This window comes from Giraffa tippelskirchi, chromosome 3 (genome assembly GCF_054371585.1).
Source record: "Giraffa tippelskirchi isolate mGirTip1 chromosome 3, T2T-mGirTip1v1.2.pri, whole genome shotgun sequence".
Classification (NCBI taxonomy): Eukaryota; Metazoa; Chordata; class Mammalia; order Artiodactyla; family Giraffidae; genus Giraffa; species Giraffa tippelskirchi.
The window spans coordinates 117,751,878-117,765,745 of NC_137277.1; positions in this window are offsets into that span (position 1 = coordinate 117,751,878).

Below are 13,868 nucleotides of genomic sequence, written 5' to 3' on the forward strand. Positions count from 1 at the left end.
ATTTCTCTACTGCATACTCTTTCTGAATATTTACAATTTCTGCTTCCTCTTGACTCCAGATTGTTTTGTTAGGTCCTAGACTTTCCAGCAGAACTTGCTGCTGTCTTATTTTCTATTTCCAGTTCCTGTGAAGAGTTTCTAGAAGGGTCTGAGGGTTTGATAGTCATTGTGGTTGGCTCTTTTGGTCAAGCCCATTGTCACTGTCCAGAGGAACTTTAGAGCTGCACATCATCACTTTATTGAGAGATCACTAAGACGTTCAGCGAAAAGATTGGTGGGCTGAACAAGAGAAGGTTGACATGGAAATAGTATTTCAAGACCTATCAGTACTCACTTGGTCAAGTTATACACCTTTCACGGACGCTAGTTCCCTATTCTATAAAATGGAAATAGCATATCTGAAACAACAAATGAGATAATAGAGGTGAAAAGTTACTGAAAACACTAAATCCCTTTATATACATTGGCTATTTCTACTATTATGATTGTACTATGAGTCAGAAACCATTGAACTAAAGCACTTAAAAAATCAAGTCAGGGAGATGAAAATGACTCTCTCTGTTCTAGAAGAACATAATTTATTTTTTTTAATCTATAAAATTTTTCTGTACTCTTTACTGTGTATAAAACTTGTTCGTTACATGTAAGTTAAATACAGTATCCTAACAGTAACAGTTTAGCAACAACTGAGTTCTGATTGGGAATGGAGAAACAATAAATCAATAGTGAAATCAGTATTTTTTAATAACCTCCTGCAATCAGCTGTCACTTTTCTTGGGTCAGCAACTAAAGGGCCATTTGTAAAGCTGCCAAACCTTAGTCCCCCATGCAGCAATTTGAGCCTATTTTCTTTTGTTTTATCCATGATAGAAAAGAACAACAGCTGGACGCACCAATTTGCATAATAACCTCTCCTGCCCAGATATTGTTAGAAGGTCAGGTCTCCACTCTTACTGAGACATCTCAGGAAGAATGTCTCCCTTTTTCTTTTTTCTTCTCAAAGGAGTAAAAACTATCTTTTGACTAGAGCTGTATTTCCTTTAAACATCTGGGTATCTAACTACATAAGACCCTTTTTCTAATTCTCTATAATTTTTGTAGACAGGCAACTTTAAAAGAAAAAAAAAATGGAAAAACTCCCACTCCTGAATAAATTACCTGGCTTTTACATTTTTATATATTTTAAAGAAAACTGGAATTGATGGAAGATGTTGACTCAAGATTTTAAACAAACAAAACCAATTAAACAAGCATTCACTTTGGGTTCTGATCAAGTAAATAATACTGGACTAGACTTCTTACTTAAAAAAGCAAAACCAAAGAAAAACATGTATGTATAACTGGAGAAATTATATCAGGTAACAGTTATTAAACATCAGACAATAGGCAGACTAAGACTGTGATCTAACCCAAATGGGAAAGTCACGAAATGAAACCCGTATTCTCGCTGTCTCTCTGCATGGGGACTCTTTCTTGACTACAGTGCAGATAGCTACACTACAAGGAGATCATGGTGGAGCCCCTGAGTTGAGGAAATCAGAGTTCAGGACGGCTGAAATGGCTGGAATGTGATGGGCAGGGCATTGGAGAGTAATGGACTGCATAGGGAAATATGTACAGAACAGAAGGATCCTCACAAATTCTTCACCAAGGGTAGAAGTACTCAGGCAAAGGGTGAGATTATGCAAGGCTTGCCCCAAATTGGCTGCTACAGGGCAGAAAACAGAACAGAGATACTAGAAACTAAGCAATGCTGGGAGATGATGGAACTCCAGTTTAGTCAGAGTGAAGAAGTTATCTTAACACCCTGAGCGCTCAGCTAAGACAGCAGAAAAAGCATGCCTTGGTCATAATGATCATGTCCTAGAGGAAGACCTACTTTAGACTTACTCTAAGGAAGTCTCAACAAAATCCACAGGGGAGACACAGTTTAGCATTTGAGTCTTTCTAAGGTAGAGAATATTATTAATAGGAAATACCCTGGGCTTTCCACAGATCTCAAGATGAACAAAGCTAGAAATCATATTGGACTTCCCTGGTGGCTCAGACAGTAAAGAATCTGCCTGCAATGCGGGAGACCTGGGTTCTATCCCTGAGTTGGGAAGATCCCTTGGAGGAGGGCATGGCAGCCCACTCCAGCATTCTTGCCTGGAGAATCCCCATGGACAAAAGAGTCTGGTAGACTACACTCCATGGGGTCGCAAAGAGTCAGACATAACTGAGCGACTAAGCACAGCACTGAAATCATATTAATACATTTTGCATTCTCTGACTGTGATGGATCAAATTAGAATTCAATAACAAAATGCATGTAAAACCCCCTAATATTTGAGCATTAAATTATGCCATGGATCAAAGAAGAAATTACAAGCACACAAAAGGTTTGACATAAGATATTGAAAATACAACATATTAAAAAAAATTTGTTATACATATAAGGAAGTCCTGGGAAGGGAAAAAAAATGTTTTTACTTTTTATAGCTAAAAATGAAAGACCAAACTATCAAGTAAACATCAAACATTAGAGAACTTTGTCCATGCCAGCAGCTCACTTCTTGAAATCATTAATAAAATGATTTCTACCCTTATCAACATAGGTACAAAAATCCCCAATAAAATTTTGGCACAGCAATGTAAAAAAGTATCATATAGCATTAGCATGAGGAAGAGATGGTTCAAAGAAGGCAAAGTGCTGTCAATATTCAAAAATCAATCCATTCCTCACATTAACAAAATGAAGACAAATTTTGTGATCTACTCAGTGATTGCGAAAAGGGAATTTGACAGGACACAATCCCATCCATGACAAAAACTTGCAGAGGATTCTGAATTGTATGGAATTTCCTCAATCTGATAAAGCACACATATATGAAAAAGGTATTACTTACATTATATTTAATAATTAATATTGAATGTTCTCTCCCTAAGATTTGGAAGAAGTCAAAGATGACTACTCTTTACCTCTTCTACTCAAAGTTTTGTTTTTGGTCATGGGTAGCATGCACGCATGCGTGCTAGGTGGCTTCAATCATATCTGACTCTTTGCCACCCTATGGCCTGTCGGCTGGCCAGGCTCCTCTGTCTATGGGATTCAGCAGGCAAGAACACTGGAGTGGGCTGCTATGCCCTCCTCCAGGGTATCTTTCCAACTCAGGAGTTGAACCTGTGTCTCTTATTAAGTCTCCTGCACTGGGAGGTGGGTTCTTTACCACTAGCGCCACCTGGAAAGCCCTATGGGTAACAGAATAAGGTAATAATAAGAAATAAATTATGTAGTAATTAGATAAGAAGAAAAAAGACTTGCTATTATTGGATGGCATGATTGTTTATGTAGAAAATCCTAAGCAATCTACAAAGAAACTACAATAACTATTGAGTAAATTTAACTGTTTTCACATACAAAAGCTTGGAAAAGAAATATTTTAGCCTAAATTTAAGAAAAATTGCTTAATGTATTCTGACTATAAACTACAAAACATTTTTGAGAAAAAATGAAAGTGTTAACTAGTTTCATGAATTGGATTAATATTGTTAAATTTTTCTCTTCACTTCGATCCATAGATTTGACACAATATGAGTTAAAAATCCTCAAAAGTATTTTTGTAGAAACTGAAATTGCTTTAAAAATCTATCTGGAAATTCAAACAAAGTGTAGTAACCAAATCAATCTTGGGGGAAAAAAATATATTTGAATGACTTATAACATAATTTCAAGAATTTTTAAAAAGCTTCACTTATCAAATCTCTATGGTACTTGAGTTAGAATGAACACAAATATCAGTAGAACAAAATAGAGAGTCCATATATATATGTTTATTTTTCTCTTCAAAGACTGCAAGGTAATTAAATTACATGATGCTAGAAAAGAGATTTCTGAAAGAAAAAGTAATGACTATTGACTTTTACCTCTCACCATAGAGAAAATTAATTTGAAATTGGTAATCAACCCAAATGTAGATGCAAAAGCTATGAAACTTTCAGGAAAAAAAGTAGGAAAAATCTGTATGGCCTTGCAATTAAAAATTTTCACATGGAAGTTCAGAACATCTTTATTAGAGCCAAAAAAAAACCCCAAAAAACTTGATACAACCTAAATGTCCACAAGGGTTGAATGAATGAACAGATTGTTGTCTATTTTTATTAATGGAATAATGCACAGCAATGCAAATAATGAAACAAAGTGCATGAATCTCAAAAACATGCTGAACAAAAGAAATCATGCACAAGTGAACATATACATTATAATCCCATTTATGTGGATTTCAGGAACAGGTAAAGTAATTCTAGGGTGATAGAAATAAGATCTGTGAAAAATAAGAAATAAGATCTGTGATTTTCTGGGAATAAGTTTAGAGATCATTTGTCTGAAGAAGGATATCAGAATACTTTCTGAATGTTATTAATATTTTATATCTTAATTTTTATACTGGTTACAGAAATATAAACATCTGTTAAGACTCAGCAAACTGTTCACTTAAAATGCATACAATTTATTATGTTTTACTCTGTGCATTTTACTATATTTATTATATGCAAATTATTCCTTAATAGAATAAACTTTTAAAATTATATAAGAAAGATACTAACCTCTCCACCTTAAATGAGTTATTTAAAAACAATTTTTAAACAACTGAGTTGGTGATTTGTTTTCTTCTACTGAATGCATCTTCTATTTTATATTGGGAATCAATGAAAAAATGTTAGGATAGAATGCTGTACTACTTTATATATTTCTTTCCAGGAATGTGTCTTTCCCATGGTGAGGTATACTTTGTTTTAATATCTCGTCAACATATAAATTAAGCTTGGGAGATTGTACAGTTTCTACCTGTTTCAGTTCTTTTTATTTACCTTGCTTTTTGGCCTTATAAACTGACTGACACTCCCTGCAGATTATATAGTCCTCACAATTATGCAGATTATTTGTAATGAAACGACATAGACCTATTTGTTCTTGGATCTGTATGACACATTTTATTTCTAAAGTGAGTTTAACCTGTTTTGATCTTCGGTTTTCATTTTTAATAATTTGATTCTGCTCCTTTCTCACCCCTATTTGAAATAAATCCTGTGGATTTGCAGCTTTCTGGTGCATTATTAGTATGTTGACTTCCTGATATGGACAATGTGTTAGATTGTGTGGTCACTGAAAATTTGATGTGGATGCTGAGACTTATGTAATCTCACACTCTCCAAGACAGTATGAAAAGTTTTACTACTCACGTAAGGAGGCTTTCTGGAGTTGAGCAGAGCAGGCTTCTGAAGTAAGTCTGAAGTGGCTTAAAAGCAGGGGGAGAGGGGAATAACTTGGGTTTTGTGGTGGGAGGGGCGGGGTGGCTAGGGCTAAGGGTTCTGTCAAAAGCAGGGGCTCATATGGTTTGAACTTCCCACTGGCGGCCAAAGAAAGCACACCCAGGCTTTCTTATCACCTTACCTAGACATGAACCTTAACTGGACCGCTGGAGACTTCCCTGGTGGTCCAATGGTTAAGATGTCGCCTTCTAATACAAGGGGTGCGGGTTTGACCCCTGGTCCAGGATTTAAGACTCACATGCCTCTCAGCCAAAGAACCAACACATAAAACAGAAGCAATATTGTAACAAATTCAATAAAGACTAAAAAAAAATGGTTCACATAGATGTGGCGCTGAAGTCCAAGAGGGAGGGTTGTGGCTTGAGAACTGTCAGCAGTCAAATGTCAGAAATGGATTCCAACTCTTTATGACAGTAAGGAAAAAAGGGAAAAGAATCAGAAATCAAGGAAGTTGAAGAATACTACATTTAAAGTACCTTAAGTCGGGTAGACTGGCCTTAAATTACTATTTTTTTAATAGGATTTTAGTTTCTGAGTACAAATTTGTCTCATGACTAGACCAGGATACACTGACCATTAATGAAATAGCATAGTTTCTGAAAAGTTATGGACAGAGTTGTTTAGATACTCAGAAGTACTTTTTGTAAGCTCAAATAAATGAGCCATATTCTATACAGAAGTCTGGCTGGATAATTTCTATAGCCTTTTTCAGTATTCTTTGAGCCTTTGAGTGTAAGCATATTTACTTAGTTTCTTGACACGATTGGATTCTTTCAGGGAGAGGAACTTTGAATAGCAGTTACACAGATGATATTTTCCCTGCAACAAATTCAATTTATTGATGCTCTAATGCCCTCCATTGATGCATGAACTATTTTCTTTTCAGTGCACCAGCTATGACAGGAACTTTCAGGTGGTTGTTTGTTTTCGTTCAGAATTGGCTGCTTATTATAATTGGCACTTCTAGCTGTACACAGGAGGGAATTTTTCCATCTAAAAAGAGTCCCCAGCCATAAATTATTTGTTGGTCAGAGATCCAAGTTGTATTTGACATATGCAAACATTAAAATAAAAATGACAAGTACTCAGGTGGCAAACAATTCATGCGACTTGGAAGGAAAACAAAACAAGCCAGAGCATTTGATGAATCATTCATCTTTCTTAAGCTTAACTGTGGCTGGTCAAATATTCTTTGTTTCCATCTCTCTAGGGAGACATTTGAGAAGTACTCAGTTGTCTATATAAGTAATTTAATAAAAAGTTCAATATGGAAGGGGAGTTATATTGAAAAAGCCAGTGTGCAAATTTTAAGAACTGGAGAGCTGGATGTTTATGTTGAAGAAGCAAGTTTTGCCTGGAGTGTAAGTCATCAAGATGATAAACATTTACAATAATATAGGACTGTATTTGTACTATTTATGACCTTTGTCTTCAGGACTTAAACTGAATAACTTGGTTTCTCTTAATTTATTCATTAGTTATCTCAACAAATATTTGTTGAGAACTTATTATAAGCTAGTTATCATGTTAAATACTTGATACATAATTTCAAATGAAAGGTATTTCATGCTCTCAAAAAGAAGTTTCTAAAGAAATGGTGGAGATGGACAAGTAAATAATTGCAACACGGAAAAAATAAGTTCAGTAATTACTATAAACATTAGTGTTATGGAAGTCTATAGGAAGAAATTAACTTAGTCTCCAGGGAAGTCTTACAGGGAAAGTAATTTGAAATTTGAGAGTCTTCACTTTGGGAGAGTTGAGTGGGGAAATATCAGGTAAAGAATAAATTGAAGACAAAAGAGAGCATGGCACATAGGAAGAACCATTATAGAAAGTAAAAGAGACAGTCCTCCATAGTAGCCCTGAAGAAGTGTTCAGACAGCAGAGATAAAGGCTTATGAAGTTATTATTGACTTTATCCTAAGAATGATTGGGAGTCAATGAAGGGTTTTAAGTAGGATTGTAATTTAATCAATTTATATTTTAGAATGCTCAGTTTCTACTTCAGAGGAGAATGAATTGGAGGAAGATGAGACTAGAAATAGAGAGAATTTGCAACCCGGTCATTCTTTTGTAAGTCATTGTCTCAGATTTTCTGTTTTATAAAGTTTTCAAAATCTACACTCTAAATTAAGCACTTCTACTGGAAAACAGATTGCATTGAAGGTAGGTGGTAAAGCTCCACCACTAATTACTGTCGGCCAAATGGCCTGCAATCAGTATAGAATGTTGCTTGAAAATACATCCAAATGGACAACCTTCTGGAGTCTTTATTAAATAAACTTATTGTTGGATGGATATAAGCGTGAATGGAAACAAGCTCTTTGAAAAAAAAAATTTCCAAACTTCCGATATTTATTTTAAAGCAATGTTTAATATTTTATAATCTGAGTATATTTCATTCTTATTTTAAAATCAATAAAAGTATTTTACAGCTGAAGATTTCATTTTAGTTAATGAGATACAAGCTCTGGTTTGGAGTGGAGATGACTTTTCAGTTTGGGTCCAAATCTACTGTTTTGTTAGATATTTATTTATGTCATTGTTAAATAAGTAGCCAAGAGGTTATGTCCAAAATATTTTAAATACACAAACTTGAAACTATGGAAAGTTTATAGTAGCATATATACATATATATATATATATTATATATATATATGTGTGTGTGTATATATATATTATAATTGTTTATTATTATTTGCAAGATAATCATAATCTAAATGTATTTATTCACATTTATGAGGGGCATGAATACAGACACATAACATTGGAAGCGAAGCTAACCAACTCCATACCAGAGTACTTTATAGACCTTTATAATTGATGTGAAATGTACTGGAACTTGACTTTTAATCATAGCTGCAAATCTCAGGATCAACTGAAGTATAAATAAACTACTCTCTATATATTTTCTAGAGAGATTGACTATTAACATTTTAAAAGAGTTGAGTTTCTTGATTGTTTGTTTTGTGAGAAACAGAAAATCTGATGTTATATGTTTAACCAAATTTGTTTTTGCAAAAAATAATGTAATTTTCCAAAAGCTTATCCTGTCATTCTTAAAAAGCAGATACTGTGAAAATTCAAACATGCTTTTATTCCTTGGAACTGGAAACTCATGTCATTTTTCAGTAAATACACTCTTGGTTACCTGTAGTAAAAGAGCTCATGTTTGTGATGGAAGAAAGCACACACACACACACACACACACACACAAGTAGCTTAGATATGATTGTGAAGCTGAAGCATTTGGCTTCACAGAGAGGAGAGATTTTGTTACTAATAAAGAGGAGCTTACTTTTACATAGGAAGTGACTTAGATTTCTAATCCTATGGGAAAGAATGTGGAGCTAGAATACATGAAAGGCAGATTTTATATTGTCTACAGTAACACACTACAAACAAATTCTCGTAATTTAGAATTTGAGCCATTTTGTGTGTTCTGTTGCCATAATGTCTCAACCGTGTTGCCTGCTAGATATAACCGTTATTTCATTCATCAACATTGAGTGACTACTATGTGCTATGGGTTGTTTTAGGGACTTGTATATCAGTAAACATCATAATCAAATATATTAGCTTTTCCAGAAGTTATTTTATGGTAGTGTTAAATTCCAGACATGTTAGTTAGTAAGAAAGAGTTCTTTCCTCTTTTTTCTTAAGTATATACTATATATTTTAGTTTAAATTTTTATTAGGGAAAATTTCAAACTTATGAAAGAAAGGAGAACAGTAGAATGAAATCTTCTGTACCCACCATACAGTTCAACAATTATCAATATGTGATCAAATTTACTTCGTCCTCAACCCTCTCCTTGTATTCTCATCCCTCACTGACTTAACTATCTTTGTAACTGAGCGTCATAAACATGAAGATAACTGTATACATAATATCAATACATTTCCACAAACTGAACACATTTATGGAACCAGTACCCAGATCAAGAAATAGAATATCACTAGTCCTCAGAAGAGCCCCTGTTCCCTGTTCCCTCTCAAATATTCTATTTGTCTAAAAACATAAATAGATTTTGCTTATTATTGTACTTTTCACAGTTTATATAAAGTATATGCTCATGTATCACGGGCCCTGTACTCTTTGTGTCAGGATTCCGTTTTTTAGTGTTACGCTGCATGTATCATGTGTGTATACCATAATTTTTCTTGTGCTTTCTACATTTGAGGATGTGAATTATTTGAATGGTTTTAGTTTAAGGCTATTAAGAACAGTGCTTCCATGAACATTATACCTGTAAATACATACATACATATATATATATATATGTATATATGTATATATGTGTGTATAAATACATTTCTATATATGTATGCATGTGTATATGTGTACAAATAAATGTTTAAAGTTATTTACAACATATTCTGTCACCTGAAGAGTGTTCTTCCCTTTTGCTCCATGTCTTCTTCAAGACTTGCATGTTTGTTTCAAATTAGCTACTTTAGTGAGAAAGTAATGTATCTCATTAATTTGTATTCTCTAGCAATGAATGGATTGATTACCTCTTTCCTGCTCTTCTTCCCCTCTGTCTCTCCCTCCCTCTCCCACTCCCACTCCCAGTTCTAGTTCTTTTTCATTATCATTACTGTTATCATCATTTGGATATGCTCTTTTGTAAAGACTCTTTTTCTTTTCTCCATTTTTCTTTTTCTTCTCCTAATGCTGTGTAGTTCTTTAAATAAGCTACATGCACTCTAATTATTTATATCCATGGTTGACTTTCAAGTCTCTTAAAAGTGTCCTGATTAATAATATTTTTAAATTTCAAAAATAAAACTAATATAGGTTAGGGTTTGTTAGATTGGCACTTTTAATTTTTAAGAAATATCTAATTGCATCAATATTACAAATATCCTCCTCTGTGTTTGTTTCCAAAAACGGTATTGTTTATCTTACACATTTAGATTTTTAAAAAAATTTTATTGGGGTATAGTTGATTTACAATGTTGTGTAAGTTTCAGGTATACAGCAAAATGAATCAGTTATACATATGCATATATCCACTCTTTTATAGATCTTTTCCCCATATAAGTCATTACAGTGTATTGATTAGAGTTCCCTGTGCTATACAGTAGGTCCTTGTTAGTCATCTACTTTATATATGAGAAAGAGAAAATTTTAGTTGATAAACTGTGTTCAATTCTTTGCGATCCCATGAACTGTAGCCCACCAGGATCCTCTGCCCATGGAATGCTCTAAGCAAGAATACTGGAGTGGGTTGCCATTCCCTTCTCCAGGGAATCTTTCTGATCAAGGGATTGAACCCTGGTCTCCAACATTGCAGGCAGATAGATTCTTTACCATCTGAACCATCAAGGAAGCATTTTATACACAGTAGTGTATATGTCAACTCCAGTCTCCCAATTTATCCCCCTAACCCATGGTAACCATGTTTGTTTTCTATATAGGTGACTCTATTTCTCTTTTATAAATAAGCTCATTTGTATTATTTTTTTTAGATTTACATGTAACAAACATCATATGACATTTGTCTTTCTCTGACTTATTTCACTCAGTATGACAATCTCTAGGTCCTTCTATGTTGTTGCAAATGGCATTATTCATTATTTTTTGTGACTAATATTCCATTGTATATATGTACCATATCTTCTTTATCCATTCCTCTGTCAATAGACATTTAGGTTGCTTCTACGTCCTGGTATTGCAAATAGTGCCGCAGCAAACATGGGGGTGCATGTATCCTTTCAACTTATAATTTTCTCTAGTTGTGTGTCTGGGAGTGGGATTGCTGGATCATAGAATAGCTCTGTTTTTAGATTTGTAAGGAAACTTCATATCATAATTTTCCTGCAGGATTACTATGAGATGAAGGGTCATATACTATCAGAAATCAAAGTAATCAAATACCTTCTAGCTAAGAAACTTGTTTAAATCTGACACTTGGATATTTGCTATTATTTTTTCTCAGATCTTATGAGTAATTACTATCCAAGGTTATTTACTTAGGTAATGTCCTTTTTCTTTACTGTAAAATAGAGAATTTATCTAGCTTAGGAGGCTAAAATAAGGATATGCTGAGTTGCTTTAAGACCTTCTTAAGTGGGAAAGTGTTTCAGTCCAGTTCAGTTCAGTTCAGTCACTCAGTCGTGTCTGACTCTTTACGACCCCATGAATCGCAGGACACCAGGCCTCCCTGTCCATCACCAGCTCCCGGAGTTTACCCAAACTCATGTCCATCAAGTCGGTGATGCCATCCAGCCATCTCATCCTCTGTCATCCCCTTCTCCTCCTGCCCCCAATCCTTCCCAGCATCAGGATCTTTTCCAATGACTCAACTCTTTGCATGAGGCAGCCAAAATATTGGAGTTTCAGCTTCAACATCAGTCCTTCCAGTGGACTGATGGGCTGATCTCTCAGGGCTGATCTCCTTTAGGATGGACTGGTTGGATCTCCTTGCAGTCCAAGGGACTCTCAAGAGTGTTTTCCAACACCACAGACATCTATTTAAAGTGCCAACGATCCTCTAAATTGCAGCAAAAGAATTTGCTTGAGAGCCGTTTCATAGAAGTAATTGTGTAGGTCTACACACTGGCTGTTAAGACCTCTTTCGTCAAAATTCTGACAAGTAAAATGACTCTGATTTATTACTATTTTTTTGGTTAAAATTATTCTGATTCGAACAAAATGAAAATGTTTTTGTATAATTGGAAAAATGCTCAAATTATAATTACAAGGTACCCAAAGGTATACTCTTCAATATTCATTGTAATAGAACCCTTGTTACTCAGTAAATGAATCACTTGACACTTTTTTGACCTTTTGAATAAGGTACAAAATTCAAAAACTAATTAAAATGTAGTTGATATACTGTTAACAAGGCCTATATTATAAATATATACTACTTCTAACACTTAGCTTTTACATCAGAATATATTTTCAAATATTTATTAAAAATATTTCTTAAATGCCAGCTCAGACATCTGGTTGAATTAGAAATCAAGTAGAATTGCATGGCACATATACCCCATGCAATTTGAAACATTAAAATATTTTTGAAAAGTCTGAGGAGATGAAAAACCACACTAATATTGACAAAGCAAAGAATTAATTTCAGAAATTTGGAGGTATTTCTTCTCACTATAAGACCTATAGAGCTAAAATGGAGATTATAGTAAGCTACTACGATAGTTAATTTTATGTGTCAACTTGACTAGGCCACAGGGTCCCAGATGTTTTCCCAAACATTATTCTGGGTATTTCTGTGAGGGTGTTTTTGGATGAGATTAACATTTAAATCAACAGACTGAGTAAAACAGATGGCTCTCTCTAATGTGGCTGCTCTTCAGGCCATCCCTTGAAGGTCTTCATAGAACAAACCACTGAACCTCCCCCAAGTAAGAGAGAGTTCTTGTCTGATGGCCTTCAAATAGGACAGTGACTTTTTCCTGCCTTTTTACCCAGACTGAAATATGCTCCTTCCTGAGTCTTGAGCAGGAAGAGCTAGTCAGCCTTCAGACTAGAACCACACCATCAGTTTTGCTTCTCAGACTTCTGGGATCAGACTGGAAGTATACCATTGGTTCTACAGATTACTGGATGGCCTTGCAGATCTTGGGAGATACCTGCCTCCATAATGATGTGAATCACTTCCTTATATATAAGTTATGAGTTATATAGTAAAAGTAACAAAGAAATATATACGTACAAGTACACCTCATTTTGGGCTTCCTTGGTAGCTCAGCTGATAAAAAATCTGCCTGCAATGCAGGAGACCCCAGTTTGATTCCAGGGTTGGGAAGATCCTCTGGAGGAGGGCTTGGAAACCCACTCGAGTATTCCAGCCTTGAGAATTCCCACGGACAGAGGAGCCTGGCAAGCTACAGTCCATGGGATCACAAACAGACTGACATAACTGAGCAAATAAGCACTGCACATATCTCATTTTATAGTGCTTTGCTTCACTGCATTTTGCCAATATTGAATTTTTTTGCAAATTGACTTTGTGACAACTTTGCACCAACCAAGGTTGTTGGGGCTGTTTTTCCAACACCTTTGATCACTTCCTGTCTCTGTGTCACATTTTGGTAATTCCCACAGAATTTCAAACTTTGTAATTATTATTATATTTGTTGTGACCTGTATTCAGTGATTTTTGATGTTACTATTACAAAAAAATATGACTCACTGAAGACTAAGATTAGGACTAGCATTTTTTAGAAGTAAAGTATTTTTAACTAAAGTATGTAGAGTTTTTAGACATAATGTTATTACGTACTTCACAGACTATAGTATATGGTAAACATAAATTTTATATGCACTGGGAAACAAAATAAATTTGCATAACTTGCTTTATTGCAGTGATCTGGAACCACTCCTCAAAATCTCCAAGGTATGCTTATATAAATATAGAGAAAGTAAATATATATGATAGACTGTTTTATATATTTAATAAATATGAATGTATTTTACATACATTTTTATATATAGATGGGCTCAAAATTCTCCAAGCCAGGCTTCAGCAATATGTGAATGGTGAACTTCCAGATGTTCGGGCTGGTTTTAGAAAAGGTAGAGG